Source organism: Triturus cristatus, chromosome 5_2 (genome assembly GCF_964204655.1).
Source record: "Triturus cristatus chromosome 5_2, aTriCri1.1, whole genome shotgun sequence".
In the NCBI taxonomy this organism is placed as follows: domain Eukaryota; kingdom Metazoa; phylum Chordata; class Amphibia; order Caudata; family Salamandridae; genus Triturus; species Triturus cristatus.
This window is the reverse complement of record NC_140588.1, coordinates 839,246,156-839,271,465: the sequence shown is the minus strand read 5'-3', so window position 1 is coordinate 839,271,465 and position 25,310 is coordinate 839,246,156. Positions and strand designations below refer to the sequence as shown.

Below are 25,310 nucleotides of genomic sequence, written 5' to 3'. Positions count from 1 at the left end.
CATTTATGAGCCCCTGCGTCACTTTTGCGCCACCGGTGCGTCACTTTTTGTGACGCACCAGTGGCGTAAAACATGCACCACGATGCGCCATATTTACAAAGTGACGCTTCTACCTAGATGCGTCACTTTGTAAACCCCTGCGCTACATTATACCTGCGTCAGGTATAATGTATGCAGGGTGGGCGTTCCCACGTAAGTAAGCATCGTAGAAGTGACGCTGTGAAATCTACGAGATTTCACTGCGCCACTTCTAGGGTGCAAATGCGTCAATATCTTGCGCCTGCCTCACAGCAGGCGTAAGACTGACGCAGGCCCTTTCACATGGGGCTTGCCCCATGTGAAAGGACACATTGCTGGAGTTGCGTCACTTTTGTGACACACTCCAGCAATGCGTCACTTTTGCGCCTACAGATACGTCAGAAATACTGACGTATCTGTGACTCCTTGCGACATGATGCGTCATACTGTAAATATGACGCATCATTGGAGTCGCAGGGAGGGCGCAGTGAAAAGTGACGCATCACTTTTCATAAATGAGGCCCATAGTGTAATATGATGTTTCACCAAATCTATAGCAACTAGTTGATGCCATTGACCTCAAGGTATATGCAGATTGGTTAAGTACAGAAAAGTGTCTGCCCTTATACATGGCACGGATAGAGTGATAGGATGAATGTTGGTGTTATGGGCCCCACCAGCGTGTGATGTGTGTGCGTGTGACTGCGAAATCACTCCGTCCGTGGAAGTAGAGGGGATTCGGAAGCTCCGATCTGCACCAGTTTCTTGGTAGCAGAATGATGGTTAACTATTGTCTTGATCTGGTGAATTTGCGTGTACATAAGCTTATTGATTATTGATTGATATTGATGTTTGTACTAACACTGTATATTGAAGTCGTATTGAGTTTTATGTAGTGTGTACGGCTTCTGGGACGTAGGAAGTCGGTGACAGTTCCGTAGTAGGGCAGAGGGAGTGCTGCTCTCGGAAGAGGCGGGATTGTTGGCCCTGTATGAAGACAGGGGAAAATGTGTGACAATTGAAGTTGCGTGTCGCATTGTCTGGGTTCGATGAGGTAGCATCGCCGTGTGTTGCCATTAGAAACATATTTTCTGTGTAAGAGAAGTGTATATGATAGCGAAGGGTATCTGTGAAGTTCTGGTCTTAGGTATCAGGGGTCCTTATGGCATTCTGATAACGCTTATCACTAGAAAGGTAATAGGTATTCTCTGAGCTTGTTAGAAGGACAGAGCAGAGGTAAGCGCTGCTTTGTTAACGTATGATATAATTCTGTAGTAGGACAGACTGTTCTCTGTTCTCGTGGGAAAGGTCTTTTGCTGTTCTGTGGCTAGCGAAGCAGACAATGGAGATGTTTGTATGTTGTAACTAACAGACTCGTAGAAATTGAAACAAAGTCTACCGAGTAGTTTTGTAAAGGAGGGGTAGACGAGAGAGACAGGAGTCAGGAGCAGAAGCTGCTGCAGCGACTGCTGATGTCAGGAAGACCGCGCTGTGATTGGACGGTGGGTTGGAACGGTGGAAGCACGGTGATTGGTGTGCTAGTGTACGCCGCGCAAGGATTGGGAGACATACAGGGTGACGTAGACGCTCCAGGATTGGTGCGTTAATGTGAGTCGCGCTGGGATTAGTGGACTGAGTCAGTGACGTAGACGCTCCAGGATTGGTGCGTTAGTGTGAGTCGCGCTGCAATTGGACAGGAGATCGTACAGTTGTAGTAAAGACAAAAGGGTTGCGGAAAATAAGAAAATGTATTACCACGCTGAGGAAAAGAAAAATAAATCCTTGTTTAGTAAGGTTAAGAACTGGTTTGACAAGGATAAGGATATTGTGACTAGGGAAGGACAGTTACTTCCTCCGATAAGAACCCCCGCATCCTTCATGGTTGCGAAATATGGGTATTATACCTGTATTTGGTTAGATAACTCGGTAAAGTATACTAAAGAGGATGGAGTTTTAGCTTTCAAGAACATGGCTCATTTAATCTGGCCATAATGAGGAACTTACGGGAGAGGATGATGAGCCTAGAGCCTCGGCCTAGGCCAACGCAGTTTGAGGCATTGACTGAATGGGAAGATGAAGTGCATGAGCGAGAAAAGCAGAGGAGTGGAGGAAATTACAGGTATATGTTTGGGCGAAAGTATGATCGCAAAACTCATCATGATCGGATGAGAATATGGCGAGATGCCAGCATGACTGAGGGATTATATCCTGTGAGAACTGCAGAGGAGACAGAAGGGAGAAAGTGTACAGAAAAAGAACATAATGTAGAAACAAGGAGGTATGGGGCGAATGAGTCTGATGACGATGTCTTAGATGACATGTTCTACAAAAGACCACCCCCGTATAGACGAGAACCAGAGGTAGGAACAGCAGTTACCCCAATGAGAGACACCCTGCGGATTATAAAGACAGAAGTTATGACCCCTGAGTTGAAAAGCAGTAGTTCTCTTGCGGAAAGAGAGAGAGAGAGAGAAAGAGAAAGGGAAAGAGAGAGAGAAAGAGAAAGAGAAAGGGAGAATGACATTGAGGATGAAAAGACCAGAGAACTAGCAAGAACCACATTTGAATTGACAGAGAAAATCAGAGAGCTGACTAAAAATCTTGAAGCAGTTACAGTGCCTGTAACAATAGGTCCGGTTATGCCTGTTTTCGATAAGCAGAGGGTTGGTGAAAGTGGTCTGACAGTTCCATATATAGCCAACAGATTGATTGTTCCTCCAGAGCAGACAGAAATGAGAACGGGAGAAAATCAGTGGAGAGCAGGAGAATATCAGTGGAGACATACCATATGTGGAGGAGAGTTGAATCTGCAGACTAACTCAGGTTTGAATTCCGGTTGTATGGAAGGGAACAGAATGATTGGAGGATCGATCTTAGAACCACAAAGAGTAACAGAACCAGGGGGTGCAGAAAAATCCGCAGGGATAACTGCGGAAGATTTGAATGATTGGCTGAAAGCTTTGCAGAGGAAAGAAAAGGAATCCCAGGGAATTGATGTAGCTAGGCTACGTATGGAAATGGAGGAGCTGATTGTAGGAACAATCCCTACAGAAACGCTGAAAAAATTATCAGGAAGGGGAGATTCTCTTCCTGTGCAAAAGTATCACATGGAGAGCAAAGAACATACATGACAGGTTAAAAGGAATAGCCAGTGAAATGGGGATCGACATGGAGAAGGTAAAAGCTTTACAAAAGCCTTACCGAGTGGATTTTACAGATAAGGACATTGAGAATCTGAATAATGCAGGCCGAACAGGGCAGATTAAGGAGATGATTGCTTTGCTGAGAAAATGGGGAGATGTGGAGAGATGGAAAGATAGATGGTATAGAAAGCGAGAGGATGCAGCAGACAGAACATACTCAACATTCCCTATGAAAGAAAAGGAGAAAGCAGTGACAGCTTATCCCATGAGAGAGATTCCAGGAGGAGGGTACGTACATGTCCCATGGACCAGACAAGATATTTTGTCATTTACAAATGATTTCCCTCGACTAAGAGAGAAGCCCGTCGAGTGGTATAGACAGGTTGACAGGTTTGTGAAATTGTCAAAAGTGCTGTGGAACGACCTGAATAGTCTGTTTGACATAATTGTACAAGCAGACCTGTGGGCTGAATGTAAGATAGTCATAGACTGGCCCACTAAAGAATATCTGAGAGATCCAAAGACAGGAGCTCCAGACCAGAGGTTATGAAAAAGTATGAGCAGGTATTGGCTTTCCTGAAAAATGAGATACCCCCCAAAGAAACAGACTGGGTTAAAATAGATCGAACACATCAAGAAGTGAAAGAATCAGTCCATGCTTACTATGAAATTATTATTATTATTATTATTATTATTATTATTATTAGCATTTGTAAAGCACGACAGCTACCTCCAACGGAGGTGTCCCGGCGCTAGCATCATCCAGTGAGGGGGGAGAGGCCAGGAGGGAGGCCTAAAGTGTTAGACGGTACAAGGGAGGCCAAACAACCACGTTTTAAGGGCCTTCCTAAAAGGTAGTTCCGCCTTTATCTGACGCAGGGAGTTAGGCATCATATTCCATAGCGTGGCCGTTCTTACAGAGAAGGCACGCCCTCCCAGCCTTGCTTTTCTAAAGCGTGGAATGGCTAGGAGGTTCATGTTGCTAGATCTAAGAGTTCTAGCGTTCTGGTATTTTTGGAGCCTACGTCTCAGATAGAGAGGGCCAACCTCTCTAAGCGCTTTGTGGGCTAGGGCCAGAACCTTGAACATCACTCTCTTCTTCACCGGCAGCCAATGTAGGCTTTGCAGATGGGGGATAATGTGATAACGTAGGGGTGCATTTCTAATAAGTCTGGCAGCAGCATTTTGGATCCTTTGAAGTCTCCTCATAAGATAGTCAGGGAGACCAATGAAGAGGCTGTTAGCATAATCCAGCTGAGAGGTGATGAGCGCATAGACCACCGTCTTCCTGCATTCCATAGGAAGGAAGTGGAGACATCTGCGCAGTGCCTTCAGTTTCCAGAAGCACTGCGAGGATATGTGAGATATTTGGGCCTTGCCTGTTAGTTGGGTATCAAATCTAAAACCCAGATTCCTGGCTGAGTTGACCGGAATTGGTGGAGGATTTAATTCTGCTGGCCACCAAAGCTCAGATTGAGGGGGGAGAGGCTGGTTAAAAAATAATATCTCGGTCTTATCAGTGTTAAGTTTCAGGCAGTTATCCGACATCCAGGATGAAATGTTCAGAAGACACTGCCTGAAATTGGTGAAGGCATTCTCACTCTGCTCTTTAAAGGAAAAGATAAGTTGAGTGTCGTCAGCATACGAAACAGCACGAACACCCCAGCCTTCCACGATAGATGCCAGAGGGGCCAAATACACATTAAACAAAGATGGACTCAAGGCGGATCCCTGTGGGACCCCTTGTAGCAGTTTCCTAGAGCTGGAAACATGGGGGTGTAGGAAGACTTGTTGAGATCTGTCTTCCAGAAACGACTGGAACCAACGTAGCACGGTCCCCGTAACTCCTAGTGAGTGGAGCCTGTTAAGCAGGATCTTATGGGAGACCGTGTCAAAAGCTGCCGAAAGATCGAGCAGCACAAGCATGGCGCAGTTTCCAGTATCCATTGTCTCGCGGATTGACTCTGCCACCTCTAGAAGAGCTGTCTCGGTGCTGTAACCTGCCCTAAAACCCGACTGTGAGTCATGCAGGTGATTATTAGATTCTAAAAAATCTGACAGCTGCCTCTGGACCTCTTTTTCCAGAATTTTAGCTGGGGCAGGGAGCAGAGAGTTCGGTCTGAAATCTTTCGGCTCTGTAGGATCAGCGTCCTCTTTTTTAAGGATAGGATGGACAAAGGCTTTCTTCCATTCAGTAGGGAAGATTCCCGTTTCCAGGGAGGTGTTCCAAACATTGTTCAGCCCGTTGTTAACTACAGGGGCTAGGTGTTTGAGAACTCTGGCCGGGCAAGGATCGGCAGGGCATCCAGACTTAACTTTCATTAAATCCCTTAGGGAGGCGTCCTTCTCAAACCAACGGAAGTCTGACCATTTACCTGAAAGGCCATCCAGAGGCACAGCCTGCTTGCCAATAGTAGGGAAGGTAGAGTAAATGGCCATAATCTTGTCGTGGAAGAATGAAGCTAATTCTTCACACAACGGCAGAGACGTCGGGACAGTACTATTTAGAGACTGTGGTTTCAGGAAACTCTCCACTATCTTAAAGATCTCTCTTGGAGAGTTTTCTGCCTCCACTATTTGTTTAGCCATAAAGTCTCTCATAGTTTTACGTTTGAGGGTGTGAAATTTCCTCAGTGCCGCCTTGTAGATCTCTTTAGCTGAGGTTTCATAGTTTTTTCTCCAAATACGCTCCAGCTTTTTGCAATGACTTTTTTCCATTCGGAGTTCAGTATTAAACCATGGTGCCGATGGCCTACTCCTAGGCACTTTGCAAGGTCTAATCGGGGCTATCTTGTCCAGGGCTGATGTCAGCCATCCATTAAAAAGGGAGGCATCTCGAGTGGGGTTTCCGGAAGGGGTTGGAATAGTATTAGCTAGTTCACTGCTCATTGAGTCAGGAGTTACTTTCCTCCAGTTTCTTCTGTTTTCTATGGTTGGTCCACAGTGCTTAGCAGGGCACTTCAGTCCCAACTTGAACGTGACCAGCATGTGGTCCGACCAGGAAACTGGTAAAGGCTTTTCCACTATGATGGCCCTGTCATTAGTGAAGATAAGGCCTAAGGTGTGTCCAGCAGCATGAGTAGGAGATTGTACTCTTTGCACCAAATTTAGACTTTTTAGCGCATCGCCTACTAGGGAGGCAGAGGGGCAGTTAGCCAGGTCCATATGTACGTTAAAATCTCCTAGCACAGTCTAGTTGGAATAACGTAATGATAGGTTGGCGATGCAATCAAATAGTAGCGGCCAGTACGAAGTCGCAGTGCTAGGGGGTCTGTAGATCAGAAGTCCTGCCATCAAAAGATTTTTGGTGAATTTAATTTGGAAGGACAAGGCCTCTATAAGACCCAGCTCTTCTATTTTCTTATATGAAATTTCCCACTCCTCTTTCAGAATTATTGCCAGACCTTCCCCAAGTCTGTTGTCAGCTCTGTTGGCTGTAACCATTGTATACCCCATGGGAATGGCCAGAAAGATGTCCGGGTTTGACCCTTCTCGCAGCCAAGTTTCAGTCAAAAATAGCAGATCCAAACTTGAGGTTTTTAGAAGCAGACAGATTTCTGCGGCATGCTTGGGCAGGGATCTGCAGTTTAACAGAGCTGCTTTCAATGAATGTTCATCATAGACAATACCCAGGGTATTGGCACTTGGCTGTTTAGTAGTGTCAAACGTTTTTATTAGGGCCGATGTAGACAGGTTGAACTTACAGGATTCACACTGTGTCTCGAAGGGTCTTCCACCCATTGTCGACAGCCTGTCCAGTGAAAAGCAAGTAGGCCTTTCACAATTAGAATTGGACAGATCGAGCAGTTGGTCTCTCGACCAGATTTTTCTCCCCTGGGGAGGATGATGAGCAGCGTGTCCGGCGCTGAGCGCGATACGAGCGCGGACGGGCGCAGACGGGCTTGCCTTTGGCTTTCAAACAGTTCAGTGGAGAGGAACATTTGGGTGACAAGGATCTGAGCCATTTTGTATATAGATTTGTGTATGGTTTGCGACCTGAAATCAGTGAAATGATAAGGCAGCATACCGTAGACTGGCAGAGCAAAAAGATTGATGAGATCCTGAGACATGCAAAATACTTCAGTGATGAAATTGAGGCAAAGCAAAGGAAACTCAAGGAAAAGGCAATGTGGGCACAGGTGAAAGTTGCAGAAAGACAGGAAGCTCAGTTGGTTGAACAAGCAAATAACCCAGGAAATAAACCCAGGTTTGGCCCAGGAAAAGGGAAAGGTAATATTGAGGAAGCAAAGAAAAGGTTTCCCTGCCACAACTGTGGAAAATTAGGGCACTGGAAATCCGAGTGTAAGAATCCACCGTCTACTAATGATGACAATCCATCATTGAATTCACAGGTGCAGAGTGAGGGGTGTGGTCAGCATCAGCAACAGCAGAAGGCTGTTAAACAGCAGAATCAGGTGCCAAAACCACCCTTGCCACAAAGAGGAGGATCCCAGAAGTACAGCCAAGATTCGGGGTTCTACGATGAAGAGCAGGTAAACAAGGCAAAACGCGCAAGCGCTGTGTCACAATATTGGCTAAGGAATGAGGGAAGTGATTCTGAGGGAGAATTCTGACGGTGCCGAAGAGAGGAGGAAGAGTGCGTACTTGGCGCAACTCTAGAAGTAGACCAGGTAGGACCGTTTGTAGATGGAAAAATCAATGGTGAGAGTGTTACTTTTCTAGTTGACACAGGAGCTACGAGATCAACTGTCAGGTCAGCTGATATAAAGAATCTTCCTCTCTCGGATGAAGCAATCCAAGTAGTTGGTTTGTCCAACACACAGATCAAAACTCATCTTACTGAACGAGTAAGGGTTAGAATAGGGAAATTTTCAGAAATGCACCGATTTGTGGTGTGTGACACTAGTCCTGTGAACTTGCTAGGCAGGGACCTGCTGTGCAAGATGAATTGCACTATTTTCTTTACTCCAGATGGAATAACCTTTGAAACACCAGATGAGGATGTCCTATACAGAATGACCATGGATAACAGGGAATATGAGGCTATGGGAACATATGCTGTGTTTAATCCAGATGCATTACCCCCAGAATTAAAACAGACAGTAAAAGCAGCAGTTTGGGATTTTACTGGAGAAGATGTGGGCCTGATGAGAAATGTAGATTCAGTAAAAATTACCGTAAAAGAGGGAGTGGTTTACCCAAACATTCCACAATGCAGACTGACACCTGAAATAATTGAGGGAATAACACCCATAATTGAGAAAATGATCCAGCAGGGGGTGTTAAGAGAAATATTGAGCAGCCCTTGTAATTCACCAATAATGGGACTGAAGAAACCCAATGGAAAGTTCAGAATAGTACAGGATTTGAGGAAAATTAACAAGATTGATGTGTCATGCTGTCCCATTGTGCCAACTCCATCAGTGATTTTGTATCAGATTCCCCATGATGCAGAATGGTATACAGTAATTGATTTGTGCCATGCTTTCTTTTCAATCCCGTTGCATCATGACAGCCAGCCAATTTTTTCATTTAGATTTGGAGAGCGAATTTTGGCATGGTGTCGAATTCCACAAGGGTATACAGAGAGCCCTTCGATATTTAATCAATTGCTGAAGAAATCTCTGGAGAGTCTAACAATGCCTGAAAATTCAGTTTTGGTCCAATACATTGATGACCTGCTTGTGGCATCAAAAACACGTGAAGCCTGTGAAGTAGACACCATTGCTTTACTGAATCACTTGGCAGATGGAGGATTAAAGGTATCTCCAGCCAAATTGCAATTCTGCAAAAAAGAAGTCCAGTATTTGGGACATAATATTGAGAAAGGCCTGAGGAAAGTGACAATTGACAGGATTAAAATCATCAGAGGGATGAGAGCCCCAATGACACAAAGAGAAGTAAGAATGTTCCTGGGGATGGTTGGTTCCTGTCATCAGTGGATAAGTAACTTTTCCCTGATTGCCAAGCCACTGATTAAATTGACAAAAAGTGAGGTGAAAGACCCATTGGAATTAAACCCAGAAGAAATGGCAGCATTTAAAGTGTTAAAGAACAGGCTACGTGAAGCTCCTGCCCTAGGAATGCCAGATTACGAAAAAGAATTTGAGCTGTACTGTAGTGAGAGAAATGGATGTGCACTTTCATTGTTAATCCAGAAACATGGACGTCTGAGAAGGCCAATTGCATACTTCTCATCAACACTTGACCCAGTAGCTGTGGGTTTACCAGGTTGCCTGAAAGCAGTAGCTGCTACATGCAGAAGTCTGAACAAAGTGAGGGAATCATAATGGGATATCCTGTAAGGGTATTTGTACCTCATGATGTGGCAATCCTTTTAACAAGGAGCCGGACACAGTTCATGTCTCATAGTCGGCTGACTAAATATGAGAGTCATTCTTGGTGCAACAAATGTGAGCCTTGAGAGATGTGTGAATGTGAATCCAGCGACACTGTTGCCTGATGCTGAATGTGTGGGAGTAAGGAATGAAGTTGATCATGACTGCCTGGATGTGCTTGATTACTGTACAAAACCAAGACCAGACATAAGAGATCTGCCACTGCCTGAGAGTGATCATGTGTTGTTTGTGGATGGATCTTGCTTGAGAACGGATGAAGGTGAGGAAAATAAAATATTATAAGGCCTATGTGTCCCCGTGTGTTCCCCACCACTCATGTGCACATACATGTAACCTATGTATTTCCCCTCCATGGCCTGCCTATCATGATGCTTATGCTATAATGTGGCCTGCCATAATCCAGTCTCCCATGAGAGAAACGACAATTCTGCTCTGAGGCCTACACGTTTTGCATCATGTTTTCCCGCATTTCCATTATTGTGGCTCAGCCAGAGCCGAAAAGAGGTTTCAGGCCTCAGAACGCTTTGAAAGCTGTAGCTGCGTATCCTTGGCCTTGCACACTTGGGCCTCAGCCAAAGGGGCCCTGTCCGAGACAGTATTGAGCACGGTTATCTGCTTACTCCTACCGAAACCACATTCCTGCCTGGAGAAGGAGGGATAAACATGACCCATCTGCAAAGGAGAAAGCCTAGCCTGCCTGTCTCTTTTTCGTGCGATTACAAAGCTCACGTCAGTGAAAAGCCCATAGCCCCCATGTAAGACTTCAGCAGTGAACGAAGAAATAAATGCCACATTGGCCCTTGGTGATGGGCAACCTATGTCACAAATCAGTCCCTGCTCCAGACTTTAGATACCAGATAATACAAGATGTGCTGGTCGCCCTGACACCGAAGGCCTCACTTCTAGACTACAGACTCCCCAGTTGCATAGTAACCTTTCACACGTCCGTTACACGTCATGCTCGAGTTGAGCACAAGTAAGGCAAAGTTCCAGTAAAGTTCCAGCTGATCACGCAACCCCCTCCAGGCATCCACCCACCTATGACACTTACCTATTATCATCAAGTGGACGCCCACCTTCACGCCTACTTACACACCCACATGCTCTTATCTCATTCTCTCTTGCTCCGCCTGAAGCATTCCTGCTTACGTATATTATTACAAACATATATATACTGTACTCTGTGAATAAAGTATGAGAATATTAAGAATATCTTTTTGAGAATCCTAGTCCTGATCCCTTGTGGTGATGGAACTATTCTCCCTATAACTCGAGTTATTTGAATAAAGCCCTTTTGAACCTGACACCACGGACTCAGCCTCTTACTTCATGCATGATCATATTGATAAAGAAATTAAGAGTGCGTAATTTTATTTACGACAAAGGAACACTGAGTGCCGCATATGCTGTGTGTACAGTTTCAGGAGTTGTGGAAGCATCACCTTTGAAAGGAGTTAAATCCGCTCAGGTGGCAGAATTGGTGGCCCTAACGAAAGCTTGCAAGATTGGAAGAAATGTGAAAGTGACTGTGATGACTGACAGCCAGTATGGCTTCGGAGTTGTCCATGATTTTGGCCAGCTATGGCTACAAAGAGGTTTCCTGACCTCAAGTGGAACTCCCATAAAGAATGCTGAAGTGGTTGGAAAATTGCTAGAGGCGATACAGCTGCCTAAAGAACTAGCAGTTGTAAAATGTGCTGCTCATGGTCAAGGTGATGATTTCGTCACCGTTGGGAACAAATTTGCCAATGACATAGCACAAAACTGTGCAAGGAATAATCATTCCATTAATCGGAGTAAAGAAAGAGAAATGTCTTCTTGTTCCTTAATGTTTACTAATGCGGTGGGAACATGGGAGGAAGTGAAGCAGTTGCAGGATGAGGCAGGAGATGAGGAAATGAAAGATTGGGTGAAAGCAGGTTGTGCACCAAGGGAAAAAGACCATGTGTGGGTCTATAGGGATGGAAGACCAGTCATGCCCAATAGCATGTTGTCAACAATGGCAAGGATGTATCATGGCCAAGGACACTTGGGGAGGGATGCTATGATAAGGGCCTTTAAGCAGACCTGGTATAGTCCAAAATTCAGGCTGATAGCAGAGAGTCTCTGTCAGAGATGTCTGATATGTCAGCAATTCAATCCTGGAAAGAGAACAGTGGTGAGCCTAGGAACTATAGGCAGGGAGGGAGGACCCTTCACAAGAATGCAGATTGACTTCATCGAAATGCCCCAAGTCAATAGATTAAGGTATGTCCTGGTGGTGGTCTGTTTGTTCTCCAGGTGGGTGGAGGCATATCCAACAAGAAGAAATGATGGAATAACAGTGGCCAAGTTACTGTTAAGAGAATTCATCCCAAGGTATGGGTTCCCAGTGAGCATTGAATTAGACAGAGGGGGACATTTTTATAATGAAATCATGGGTTTGATCTGTGAAGCATTGAGTGTACAGCAGAAGCTACATTGTGCTTACAGACCAGAGGCTTCTGGTGTGGTTGAACAAATGAATGGTACCATCAAAAACAGAATTGGCAAAATGTGCCCGGCCACAGGAATGAAATGGCCCGATATCTTGCCTCTAGTCCTGATGACAATTAGGTCTACTCCAGACAGAACAACACGTTTGAGTCCACATGAAATTATCATGGGACGTGCTATGAGACATGACTTTGTACCAGTCAACAAGCTGATGACTATAACTGATGACATGATTTTGGATTACTGTAAGGGCCTGGCTGACGCAGTTCATTCTGTGTTTCACCAGGTTGGAGAAGACGCCACCACACTTGAAAAGAAACCAGCCCATGATCTGAGCCCAGGGGACTGGGTAAGAATAAAAGTCCACAGAAGGAGAAATTGCCTGGTTCCAAGGTGGGGAAGGCCAAGACAAGTCATTCTGACCACAACGACTGCTGTGGAGTGTGCTGGAGTGAAAAATTGGATACATGCAAGTCACACACTGAGAGTTCCAAATCCAATAGACGGCACTGGAAAAGAATACTTTGAAGAATCAGATTCCAGTGATGATGGAGACAGTGAGGCATAAAAAGAAAAAAGAATCCTGAAAGTGGGGAAAGTGAGTCAAGAGAAATTTTCACCCCACCGGAAGAAGTTCTATAAAGAACATTACAAACTCCTGAGACGGGTCCAGATTCTGAAGAAGTGCCTGAAGTTCCAACTGACAGTGACAAACACAAAAAGAAAGAAAGAAAAGAAAAGAACATTCCAACAGAAGTGACACCTGAATCAAATGAGATAATTGGACAAGTTCCACCTGAGATAATTCTTGAAGAAGAAGGGACAGAAAAAGAAAGAGAGGGACAGATTACGGAAAAACCCCGAGGAGGTGTAGGGAACATCGACAACAAGCTAGGTGAAGGGACAAGTAGACAGCAAGAAGATTGCGTGTCGGAGACCCGAGGAGGGACAGAAGTAGGGAAATCTCAATTGGTGGAAAAAGAGACTGTTGGAGAAAAGGGAGTTGTTGGAAAAGAGAAAACTGTTGATGAACACGAGGCAACTGAGACAGAATCTGATGAAAGTGAAAATGAGATACATGGAGGACGAGTTCTGAGAAAGAGAACTTGGATTGGAGAAAGAAACAATAAAGAAGGAAGACAAAAGAGAAATGCTAAAGGAGATCTTTGGCCCAACAAGATAAAGAGACTGAGGTATCGACTGACACGAGTTAACTCTTCGAAAGCTGAACAAGTGAATGAAGTGTCAAGTCAAAATCTAACGAAAGAAGAGGAAACAAAGATATCTGAAGGAACTAAAAGAATCAGAAAACCAAACCAGAAGTATAAGTCACCAGAATGGATGGATGTGGCACTGCCTGAACAAGGAGAAGAGGCAGACAGTCAAGGAAGTCCAGAGGAGGCTTTACTGAAAGTGGTTGATGAAGAAGAAGCAGTGGGAATCCTGAGAGTTATCTTGTCCGACATTGGAGAAGAGACGGATTATCATGACCTAATACAGTTTGATGATGATGAGGAAACAGTGAAAAGTGATGAAAATCCAAATTGAGTACATTCAAAGAAGTCACTTGAAGAAGAAAGTGAAGAAGTAAAATTAAGAACTAATAGATTGTAATAATCTGGTGGGTACTTGCTGCCCTGAAAAGTTTGGTAGTGGAGTAGAAGAGGCTAAGTCAAAAGACACGGTCAAATTAACAAGATGGCTAACACTGAGAATAATCAAAGTAGATGTACCTTCTTGAAAAGATGGTGCAAGATGTGCTGCTGCTGTACAGGATTATTAATGCTGCTTTGGAGCGTGCTTGCTCTACTGATCTCTTTTAGAGTAACAATAGACACTTTAGAAGGACATACTGAGAACAGGACTAACATAGGGAAGAGTTCACAGAAGATAGTTCCAACTAGAACTAGCAATGTATATATACATAAGGATAGGTCAATTAATGATTTTTCTAGCAATGTGTTTTCAAAATTGCTGTATGAATACGTAAAGACAATGGATGTAAGGGATTGCTACGTCTGTATGCAATTACCTGCTTCTGTTTCGGAAGGAGTGACTTATCATCATCTTCCGGCTACGTATGGAATTTCATGTAGTGTGTTGATTAGTATATTTTATCAATTAGGGAAATTAGATTATAATATGTCTAACATAGATAATATTCTTGGGCAACTGCCTATGAATAAGGAACTGAATCCTGCTAAAGAAGCTAACACTTTAGGTGAGATTTTTTTAGAAACCAGAGAATTAATATTAGAATAAGTTTTTAGAAATAATTTAACCTGCAGTTTGAAAGAAGAAGAGAAAACTTTTCTAGACATGGTTGAGAGAAGAAGATTGAACATGCATAAGAAAGCAGAAGGGCATAAAATGAGTGAAACAATGTGGGATATTGAGAAAGAAAAAGAATTGAAAAATGGAGCCAGTCCAACAATGGCTATAGATGCACCACAGAAAGGCAAATTATGCATTACCAGGAAGAGATCCCAGTATGATTATTATTTCATAGGGACTAGTGAGTGCCATGATACATACTTTATTGCAACCGGATGGGGATTTAGAGGAGGAGAAGATCCAGTTTTTCCGGGAGTGTATTATATTTGTGGGAACAAGGCTTATTACCGTTTGCCTGACCATTGGTTTGGCACATGTTATGTTGGCCTGGTCTTTCCAAAGATTTTTCACATGGATAGAGTAGACGATGCTTGAACATACTAATCCCTTAACACGCTATAGAAGAGAAACATGGACAGAAATTGTAGGAGATATTTTTGGAGCTTTAATACCAGCAGTGGGAATTTCATTGAATGCATATGGCATTCGGAAGCTGTCAACAGTGGTAAATCGCTTGTCAACAAGCACCGCTGGAGGCTTTCTTTTGGTAAATACTGAAATGGTTGCTTTACGCGCTATGGCGATGCAAAATCGACTTGCCCTTGACATTCTTTTGGCAAAAGAGGGTGGTGTCTGTGGAATGCTGAAAGTTCAACATTGTTGCACTTACATTCCTGACGAAAGCAAAGATCTAAAGGTCTATATCAAAAACATTACTGATTTGCATGAAGAATTAGTACCACTGGAAGCTGAAAGTATCTGGACTAAAATGGCTAATAAGATGATTGCTATTAAGAATTTTGTAGCTAAAATAGGTAGTACCATTTTTGGTGAGATATTATTTCCATTAACGTGTGTAATTGTGGCATTATTGATTCTTAGATTAGGGTGTATGTGTTGTAGATATAGAAGAAATATAAAGAAAATAACAAGAGAAAATGTTAAAAAGAGACAAAAGAAACCAGAAAGAGATCCACAAGAAATAGAATTAGAAGAATTGAGAGAAAGCATGTATATAGAAACTAAGAGAGAAGATGATATGGAAACAAGGGTTTAAAATTAAACGAGAAGACATTTTGAATTTCTTCAAAAGGGGAAATTAAATTGATTTTTGGGGTTTTTGATTTTGTGGTGATAAGATATCACCAAAGGGGGGATTGATGGAGCAGGGTTTTTACTTTAAAACCAAATACCTGTTTCATTTTCGTATGTTATTATTAAAAGTACTACTGATTAATTAGTAATTACTAAAGATTTGTCGAGTCTTGTCTAACCAACCTTATTAACAGAAGAATTACACGTGGGAATGCTATTGCATGGCTAAAATAATAAGTGAACTAAGTTGGTGAGCAAACTGACAGAATAGATGTTGCTTATGTGATGTTATTGTGTTTTGCGCTTATAATTAGTATGCATTAATGGCTTTTGATGTCGCAAATGGCTAGATAAATACATACACATAAGGGTATAACACTGTGTAATCATTTCCATGCAGTAATTATGTTTTGTGTTTCCTTTTACTTAAGTTGACCATTGTGGCCTGCTAGAAAATGGCTACCACCTGCAGCCTGCATTTGAGTAGATGAATTTTGAAAGGAGGCTTTGCGCTGACTGCGACCTTGCCCTCCCATTGAACTGAAAAGCCATGATCATGACGACAAATCAGGGAGAGATGCCAAATGCCCCTGAACATGAAGATTTGTTGCCAATCCGAATACCGACCTGATGAACTTATAATGGTCCCACGAATGAGATACATTTTATCCTAAAGAGACATCCGTAGAAGTAACAAATTAGTTATGGACTCCTAATTTCTATTCATTATTTGAGACTATCAATGCGTGAGAAAAACTATCGTTGTATCCCAATGTACCAAGACAACATCATTTCCGCCATTCGACTGTTTTTGTAAGATATGATTGCAACATTTGGAATGTAAATTTGGTATAAATATTAGTAGTCAGTTCGTTTTTATTTCGATAATTAAAAATCATCATAAAAATACAATTTATCACATTTCATTCCTGAACTTCAACAATTTAAAAAGAGAAGGATTAAAAACATATACTAGGGACATGATTTGTGGGTCAGGGGCAGAAAGGACATGTAAATACGATTATATTAGTTCCTTGTATTCCTAAGTCTAACAGTAACTTTTAGGAAATTTGAGATAGCATAGAGAGTATACATATCATTTGCTTTTTGTAAAAACAACAGGGCTGGTTTTGCTTGGCGTATTTTCTGGTTTTTCAGTATTTGGACCAGGAAGCGGCGCCTTGGAAATTGATAAAATGGACATAAAAGTACAAAATGAAGGGTGTCCTGCGGAGACTTATTGTCGCAGCCGCAGGCACCCTTCTGCTCAATCGTTGTGGTGAACCCCGCGGGGTAAGCTAAAATGTTAGGTAAAAGATTGAGCCTAAAACGGCACATTAAAAATCTGTCCTGTTGGTTGTGCATTAGAAACAAATATGGTTCCATGCCTGCCCTGTTTGCTACCAAACCATGTGCAGTTACTGTTCTCTTAAGTTGTCCCACTTTGAGTCTAGCACTTGCAAAGTTTTCCAGTAACAGTTTCTTTACTATAAGTTTAGACATGGTTGTAATCTGCGTATGATCCAAGAACAAATGTGTCTGATGAATACTTTTCAAGGTATTTTTAACATATTTCAACCATGGAATTTCAAGTGTGTTTTCCCTTAGCAAACAGTCTTTAACAATTTCCCTGGTTAATTCCGCCTCTGGGTTGGTCCATACTCTTGTCCACATAGTAATTGGTCTGATCTTTACCTCGTCAGAGATATAGCCCATCCCCAGTTCAAGATGAGCAATGTCCGCAGGGGTGGATTTTGGGATTCTGAGAATTCGGCGGAGGAACTTGTCTTCTTCGATTTGCAATTTAGTCACATCCGTAAATCCCCACACCTCTGCCCCATAAAGGGCCTTTGACTTAGTGATGGACCCATAGAGTGTCATAATCTGTTCCGGGCTCCACCGACCCAGTCTGTGTGCAAAGCTTAAAATTGCCCTATTGGATGATGTAAGTTTTGAACAATGTTCGTCTACCAAAGGCTTAAAGTACATGTTAGAGTCCAGGAGCAGGCCCAGGTAAGGGAAAGTATTTACCGTTTACAGGACATGTGGCCCTATCTTGAACAGTGGTTTCTTAGCTGGTTTTTTCCCTGCTACCAAGACAAATGATTTTTTCAAGTTCACTGCCAGATCTAGGTCAGCCATGAATTCAACAAACCCATTCACCAAGATTTGTAGACTCCTTGGCGTGCGGGCCAGCAGGACCGCGTCGTCCGCGTACAAAAGGACAGGTATTTGTCGTGATCCTACTCTTGGACAATCTGCGGCTAGAGAGATGAGGTGTCGTTCCAGGCCATTTATGTATAGCAAGACAAGAAAAGGAGCAAGGATGCATCCTTGTCTTACTCCTCCTGTGCAGGGGAAAGCATCCGTGCAGCCCCCATCCAAGGTGAAACGTACTTTAGCCGTAGTATTCCAATGGAGTTCCTTTAGAATGTTAATCAACTCCGCCTCCATACCCAGGTTAAACATCATGGCCCAGAGTTTAGTTCTATTGACATTGTCAAAAGCAGCTACCAAATCCATGAACCCCATGAAAACGGTTCCAGTGGAGGCTTTGGTGTATTTAGCTGTTAACAAATACAGATTCAGGCACTGGTCGCTTGTTGACCTCCCCCCTCTGAAACCATACTGGGTGTCCACTAAAGTGCAATGTTCCTCTGTCCAGTTTGTTAGCCTGTATCACCCGTCCCAGAATTTTCGCTGAGACGTCGATTAGAGAAATCGGCCTGTAGCATTTCGGGTCTTCTCGGCTCCCTTTCTTGAAGATAGGTACTATTAGGGCGGTGGACCAGGAGCGTGGTAGACCAGACCTATTCGCTGCATTTAGGACCCTTGTTAAAATAGGAGCCCACAGGTCTATATTGCTTCTATACAGGTCTGGAGGTGTCCCATCTGGTCCCGGTGCTTTGTTGGGGGTGAGCCCTTGAATTTCTAATTTGAGCTCTTCCAGGGAGAAAGTTAAATCTACACTCCTATTCCCTTCCCACCTACCCTCTTCCAATACCCCCTTCGCATTATTGTACAGTCCCTCGAAGTGACTAACCCATTGTTCTGGGAGAATGTTAGTGCTAATAATTGGGGCGGAGCTATCTTGAAAACAAGGCCTATTTACTATTGTCCAGAATTCACAATAGTCCCGGTTTTCTCCTGCCTCTCTCAAGTCTGCCCATACCTCTGCCTGTACTACTGATTTTCTCTCCTTAATTTTGGCCTTGTAGGTTTGCCTCAGTTTGGCCACTATTGCCGTGTCCCTTGGTTTGCTTTTTAGTGCTTGTTTCAAATTCCTTAAAGCTTTCGAGCAGTTGGAGTCAAACCACCGTGGGTTAGTTGATATCTTGCTGGGGCCTTTTGTTTCTAAAAGTGTGTCTGCTAATTTTGTTAGTGATTCAAAGGAGGACACTAGGTCTGAACCTTCTATTTGGAGGTCTAAGCAATCCTCTACGTATTTCCCCCCTTTCAAAATTAGAGTTTTATAGAAGTCCTGTGGGTTTATTTTCATCCACTTCAAGCGCCTTCCTCGAGCTTCAAGCTGCAACCTCCCCTCCCTTTCATTCGTGTTGTTCCTACGGTCCATGTGTGTCAGTTCTATAGTTAAAGGGTTATGATCACTAAAGGGACTCCATTTTGTTTTTACCTTAGTGACTTTAGATAAACCGAAGGTTGATAAAATTATATAATCAATTGTGGAGGAACTACCTCTGCCTTTAAATGTGGGGATATATGAGTCCTCCCCCACCCGAGGTATCATGTCCATCGTGTGCGCCAGTGAGTAGGTAGCCAACATTGAGGATAATAGTGTGCCCTCCTGCGTATGCTCAAAATGCGGTCCTTTATGCTGCTAACAGCTGTCCCAGTCTTTTTCTAAAGTGGCGAGGTGAGGACAAAGGTGACAATTAAAGTCCCCTAGCAAAAAGATGATTGGATTTCCCCCCTTATTTGTCTGTTTTACCTGTTCCCTCAGTTTGCTATCTAATTCCCTTAATACTGGATTTTCCCCTAGTGTGGGCCCAGGATTATAGAGGTTAAAAAATTGTGATTTGTGCCTTCTACCCTGGTGCTTGAGTACCTGGAGAGTATGTGATGTCCAGTGTGGAATTGTCCACTTCCCTTCCAGGGTTAAATCGACATAGATAGATAACCCACCTCTCGCTCTTCCTGATCTACTTTCTTGTGCGGGGACCCCAAAGCCCTTATAGCCCTCTATTTGATACCTTGCCGGATCAACTGCCCAGGTCTCTTGGAAAACTAATATATTATAACGCTGCAAATCCTTCCTCCATTCCTGATCTTCAAATTTACCAGCTAGCCCTGCAATGTTCCAAGATAGGATTTTTGTCTTGGTCTCCTGGATACTACTTCCGACTTGGCCCTGTTGTGCTGGACTTATACAATTCCCTGACCCCGCTTTTATAGCGTTAAGCGTCGGGGCATCTGGTACTTGCTTCATTTCTGGGTTCATACGTTCCATAGATCCTATCACTATACTCCTCCCTCCATTATTAGTAGCTATGCTAGGCCTTCCTGGAGACCCTAGTCATTCTGTTCCATCGAGTGAGTACAAGGGGGTATATCTATTTGTCCACTGAGGGCCTAGTTGATGTAGGTAGTGCTGTGTACTGGTATCATTTTGCCTTGCCCAATACTCGTCCCCATGTCTGTCTCTATTCCCCTGTTTTGGATTTTGTGGATAAGCCCCCAATTTTCTGGGATAGAAGTAGGCTACCGGCATGGTCCTAATTGTGCTTGTGGCATTCCTATTGCAGTTCTCTAATATGTACTCCACCAAATTTGGGTTTTTAAAATGTGCGATGACGCAGTTACCCTCCCTGTATTTCCTTCTAGAGCCTACCCAGTAAACCCTTCTCACGTGTTGGATTTCTCCCTCTTGGCCTGGTTGTAGGGGTCTGTGAAAATTTAGCCAATTAGCAATTTTACCCTTCAATTCCAGTTGTGATTCTCTCTGCCCTATTCTATTTTCAGGGACCCCTGTAAATATAACTACAAAAGGGCTTGCTTCCGGGGGGAGGTTGACTAATGGGAGGTGAGCTTGGTGTCTCTCGTGATCTTTGGAATCATGTTTAAATGCAGCAGAGGGTCCTATTGGTAAGGGCGTAACTAATTCCTGTCTTGGTGGTAGCTCACTTCCCCCATTCCCTTGGTGTTTCCCTATTCCCTCAGTGCCCCTCTCTTCTGCTGTGTTTGGCTCAGTGTGTACCTGTACGATGCTACACTTGGCAGTGCTTGCGCAATTATTTATCTGCCGGGGTCGTTGCAATGGGGCATTCGTATCTGGTGTGATCGTACCTCCCTGGTTTGAGGTTTGTATGTCCTTCACTTTAGCCTGTTTCTGGATTTCATGTGTTATTTTGTCCAGTTTGCTAATCAATGGTTTAATTTGATTGGCTATAAATGCCTCTAGATGGTTTTTTAGGTCTAAGACTATCTCATTTAGCCAACCTGGGGGGACAAAACGGGCATTTGTTTCTTGTCTGGAGTGCTCGTGGTCCATAGTTCTCTGTTTGGAGCTTCTAACGGGGCGCTTCTGATGACGTGTTTTTGTGTTTTTCCTCCCATCTTTCCTCCCTTTCGTCGCCGGGGCTACAGTCCCTTCCCTGTTTGTCAAAGGGTCCTCTTCCCTGACTGGCTGGGTACATGGAACCTCGTCAACTGGTTCCTCATGACTGACCCCATGCATTAGGAGACTCGAGTTCTAAGCCCCCGGCTGGGTAGGTGAAAGTGGCACAGGGATTAGCGACATAGATATGCGTCTTTCCGTTCTCTCTATCTCCCCCGCCACCTTCTGTAACATTAGGTCTATTGCAGTGGGGGTACTCTTGTGTGGAGCGGCAATTACATTCTCAGACACTGACTTTTTGGGTTTTGCTGGGGTCACTAATTTGCTTTTGGTTGACCTGGTTTTGGGTTTAGTAGACATAGTTGTTGAAAGCACAGTGTTATCCTCCTTACTCCTTGAGTCTCCCTGGGTCTTTAACAGTATTTCACTAACCTCTTGCACTGGCGAAAATGGGTTTTAGTGTCACTGTCACAATTACTACCAGATGCAGAGTTTAACCCTCGAGTTATCAGAGTGTGGATACCTGTGCAAGATGTGTTCCGATTCAACCAGGATTCGCGGCCCGTCCCATCCACCGTCATCCACGGACGGCCACAGACGGTCCCGCCCTTGTCCCGGGCTCAGCCTGTGGTAAATATTTAAATTACCTGTACTATTTTTTATGCGGTAAAGTCTAGTAAGAATAACTCAGTCAAAATAAGAGGCAGAATCCGTGGTATTAGAGGTTCTGAAAAGGGTTTTATTCCTTACAAAGGAATTATAGTTCGAACTAGGCAATCATATTCCATCACCACGAAGGTTCAGGAAGGGATCAGCAATACATTATTGACAAGTAACAATATTTATATGGAAAGCATTGCATTAGGACAGATGCAGGAGGCGTAACAGCTGATAATACAGATAAGAATACACATACGTAAAGAAAAATAGGCGTATACTAGAAACGTCATTAAAAATGATGTCACAAGTGGGTGGATCCATAAGAGAATCCTGCAGTGTCAGCAGAAATATTTGACAGAGATGCGCGCGCAGCTGCATGACGCATGATTGACGTACAACTAGAGGGTGAAGGGAACTTGACATTTGGCCCTACATGTGGAGACAGAAGTCTGGGGTGTCAGGACAACCTAGTCCTAAATCATATCTAATATCTTGTGTTTAAGGAACTATATTATCTGGAAGGAAGGGTCTTCTCGGACAGATCCTATTCTATACTGACTGTTAGTGCGTGTACAAGCGTCTATGTGTCTACATGTGATGCGAGGGGGCAGGAATCTTTCATAGTAACAGGGGCTATGAATTACTTGCAAAAAGACAGCGAGGCCGAGCCTTTTGCTCGGTAGCTGGAGGGATGTTTACCTAAACTACTAGACAGGAATGCATTGGATGAGGAGCGGAGCAGATAACTTGAAGGCTGAATACAGTTTTTGGCAGGCAACAGGCCGCGTCAGGCACCGTTAGCCGCGCAGGGAGTAAGACAAAGTTCATGGACACGGATGCAGGTCTAAGCTGGAGCATTTCAGAGGCAGAAACAGAAAAAGGCTTGATGGCAGAATTCAGGGCCTACTCGCCTTAACTACAAAACTAGAAAAGTGAACCACATAGAGTCGGTGGCCTTTCATACTTAGAAATGGAATATTCGACCCATTCATGGCGGATCTGAAAGAGGGCATGTTGACGTTGGACGCACATGTATTTGCGTCTTCATAGCTGGAACTGGAGGGAACGTACATGTACTTATAGCATGTACATGGAGCCGTTGGGGTCTAAGATAGGGGACACAATTGACCATAAAAATTCATATTTCCACATTCCCTCCTTGTCCCCTACGGACCCTCATGAAATATCCATCTTCATTAATCCATCAATCTGTTCATATAGCATCATTTGTTCTTCTTTCTTCTTCCGAGATCTTGAATGAAAATTTGAAGGCGGGATACACGATGTGGCACACAGACCACAAATCGCTGGCCCACATTGTAGACACAAGCAGCAACTGAATAGTATGAGAAAGCCAATACCTAGGAAGGATAGGATCCTCCATCCCCAGGCTGACAACACGCTCCAGAACCAACCGGACCAAGTCCAGGTGCCTGGATTCTGGTGTATCTGGCTTACGATCTTATGAAGTCGAGTTATGGCTTTATATACTGACGGCGCGTTTTCTGGTATGAAAACACAGCAACTTGATCCGATGACCCTACAAGCTCCGCCCCTATCGGCCAGAATGACGTCAAGGACAAGACGATTTTGGAGAACAACAATCCGCATCGCAGACTGCTCCTCCGTTAAGTTGCCCAAAGCGGAAGTAGTTTCATTCACTACTGCTTCAAGGGTTCTAGTTAATCTACGTATCAGCTTACTATTGGTGACTGTACCTATGTAGGGAAAGAAACCTTTATTGAAATCTGTGTATTTCTCCCATGCTGTTTCAGTGTAGTCGACAATCGGGAGGTCTCTCTGCTGTCTATTGTGTACTAAATGGGTGTTCCTATGATAATCAGGCGGGGCTAGGAAAACAGGTGGCAGAAGGAATGCAATGTAACAGGTACCATCCCAATCTAGGGGTAGGCGTATATATGCGGTGTGACCACAGATGAAGTAGGAGTGACGGGAAGCTCTAAATGTAGATTTGCCTTTATCACTGAATTCTATTACAGTGGTACATTTACTATGGCCCATGTGTTTTGAACCATTCTTTCTTACACATAATTTGCCTCTAACTGGAAATACTGACATAGCGGGCAAGATTGGTGTAGCTTCGGATTCAATATTCAGGATCATAAGATTAAGTGTAAAGTTACCTAATCCATATACTTCATTTTCTAGATCAGTTCCTGTTCTTTTGGGAAGTCCCTCCTTGTTAGGGTAGCAGACTTTAAGTAAAACTAGGTTCAGGTTTCCCCATACCCAATTGTCTTGGTAAATTACTGTATTTGAATTTAGGGAATTAATCAAACTAAACCATGCTCCACAGGAGCCATTGTGTGTGAATGGATACGGAAAGAGGGGCAGAACTCCCTTGTATTTCTGATAGGGAGGGAGTCGGCCACATATCCAACAATTGGTAGCATTGCTGGTCTGATGAGAATGATGTAACATACTAATGAATGTGTTATTGCGCAGCGCAAATCTATAGGACAACTCATGTGGGGGTAATTCGCTAAAAGAGTGTTCGGTAGTAGCATTGGAAGCACGCTTGTAAATAGGGTAATACATGTGTAATAATATACCGGAGATAATAATCAGAAGACTTAGAAAAAACATAATTAACAATGTCACTATGCAGTGACTACGAAGTGATTTACAGTACGCATGTGTCCTGAGCTGTTTCTGTCCATTTTTCTCTCTATTTCGGTCTAGAGGATACATGTCAGAGACAAATTCAACCGATTCACCTTGGAGAGGACTTAAACAATCAAATTGTCTGACTTGCTAGACCTTAGTTTCAGTTTATAGTTTTCACTCTTGGTTTGTTCAACCAGGGGTAGTTTTGAATCAGTCTGTGAGGGAATGCAGGGCTGAGGGTTCACGTCGGACGGTAGTCCATAAAATTTTTTGATGTGGCTCGAGTGCAACCACCCTTTACGTCCCTCAATCTTCACGGCTGTCCTTGTGGTCAAAATGACGAGCTTCGGCGACCGCCACCGAGGCTCCAGCTGGCTCTTCCTGTCAAAATTCCTCAAAAACACGAGGTCCCCCGGAACCACGTCGTGGGGCTTCCCCTCAGTGTTGTCGGGAAAAGCTGCAGCTACCTGTGAACGACAAGATTGTAGTGCAGACATCAAGGAAGCCAGGTAATCTGTCAGCATATTACAATCAACATCAGTTATTTTACGAGGTATAGGCGTCCCCCACATATTTGGTGGTCTACCGGAGATCACCTCATACGGGGATAGCCCTGTTCGAGAGTGTGCTACCATTCTCATGTAAAAGAGCGCAACTGGTAAAGCTACTATCCAGTCGACACCTTTTTCTCTACATATTTTTGACAGTCTAATTTTCAGAGTTTGATTATGTCGTTCCACGAGACCTGCTGCCTCGGGATGTCGGACACAGTGGAATTTCCATTGGTAGCCTAACAGAAGTGAAACATGTTTCATGAGCTCGGATGAGAACGGTTGGCCATTATCTGAGTACACGATACGGGGCAAACCATACCGTGGGAAGAATTCTCGAACTAACTGTTTGGCAGTAGTCGGGGCAGTGTAATCTGAGACGGGATACGCCTCTGTCCACCGGGAAAGAGCGCATACAACTACGAGGACATATTTGAATCCTCGACAACGTTCCATCTGGATATAATCCATCTGGAGGACTTCAAAAGGGTGATCGGGGGGTTGAAATCCA

The 25,310-nt window shown here is 43.8% G+C and overlaps 1 long non-coding RNA gene across 1 annotated transcript in view; it reads left to right on the top strand.

Annotated features, from left to right (window-relative positions):
• Window positions 1-25,310, top strand: part of LOC146829328 (uncharacterized) — a 35,730-nt gene that overhangs the window by 713 nt on the left and 9,707 nt on the right. Inside the window, exons 2-3 of the long non-coding RNA XR_014961957.1 lie at window positions 7,514-7,654; window positions 15,817-16,246. This is a non-coding gene — a long non-coding RNA (uncharacterized LOC146829328). The remainder of the gene's footprint in view (window positions 1-7,513; window positions 7,655-15,816; window positions 16,247-25,310) is intronic.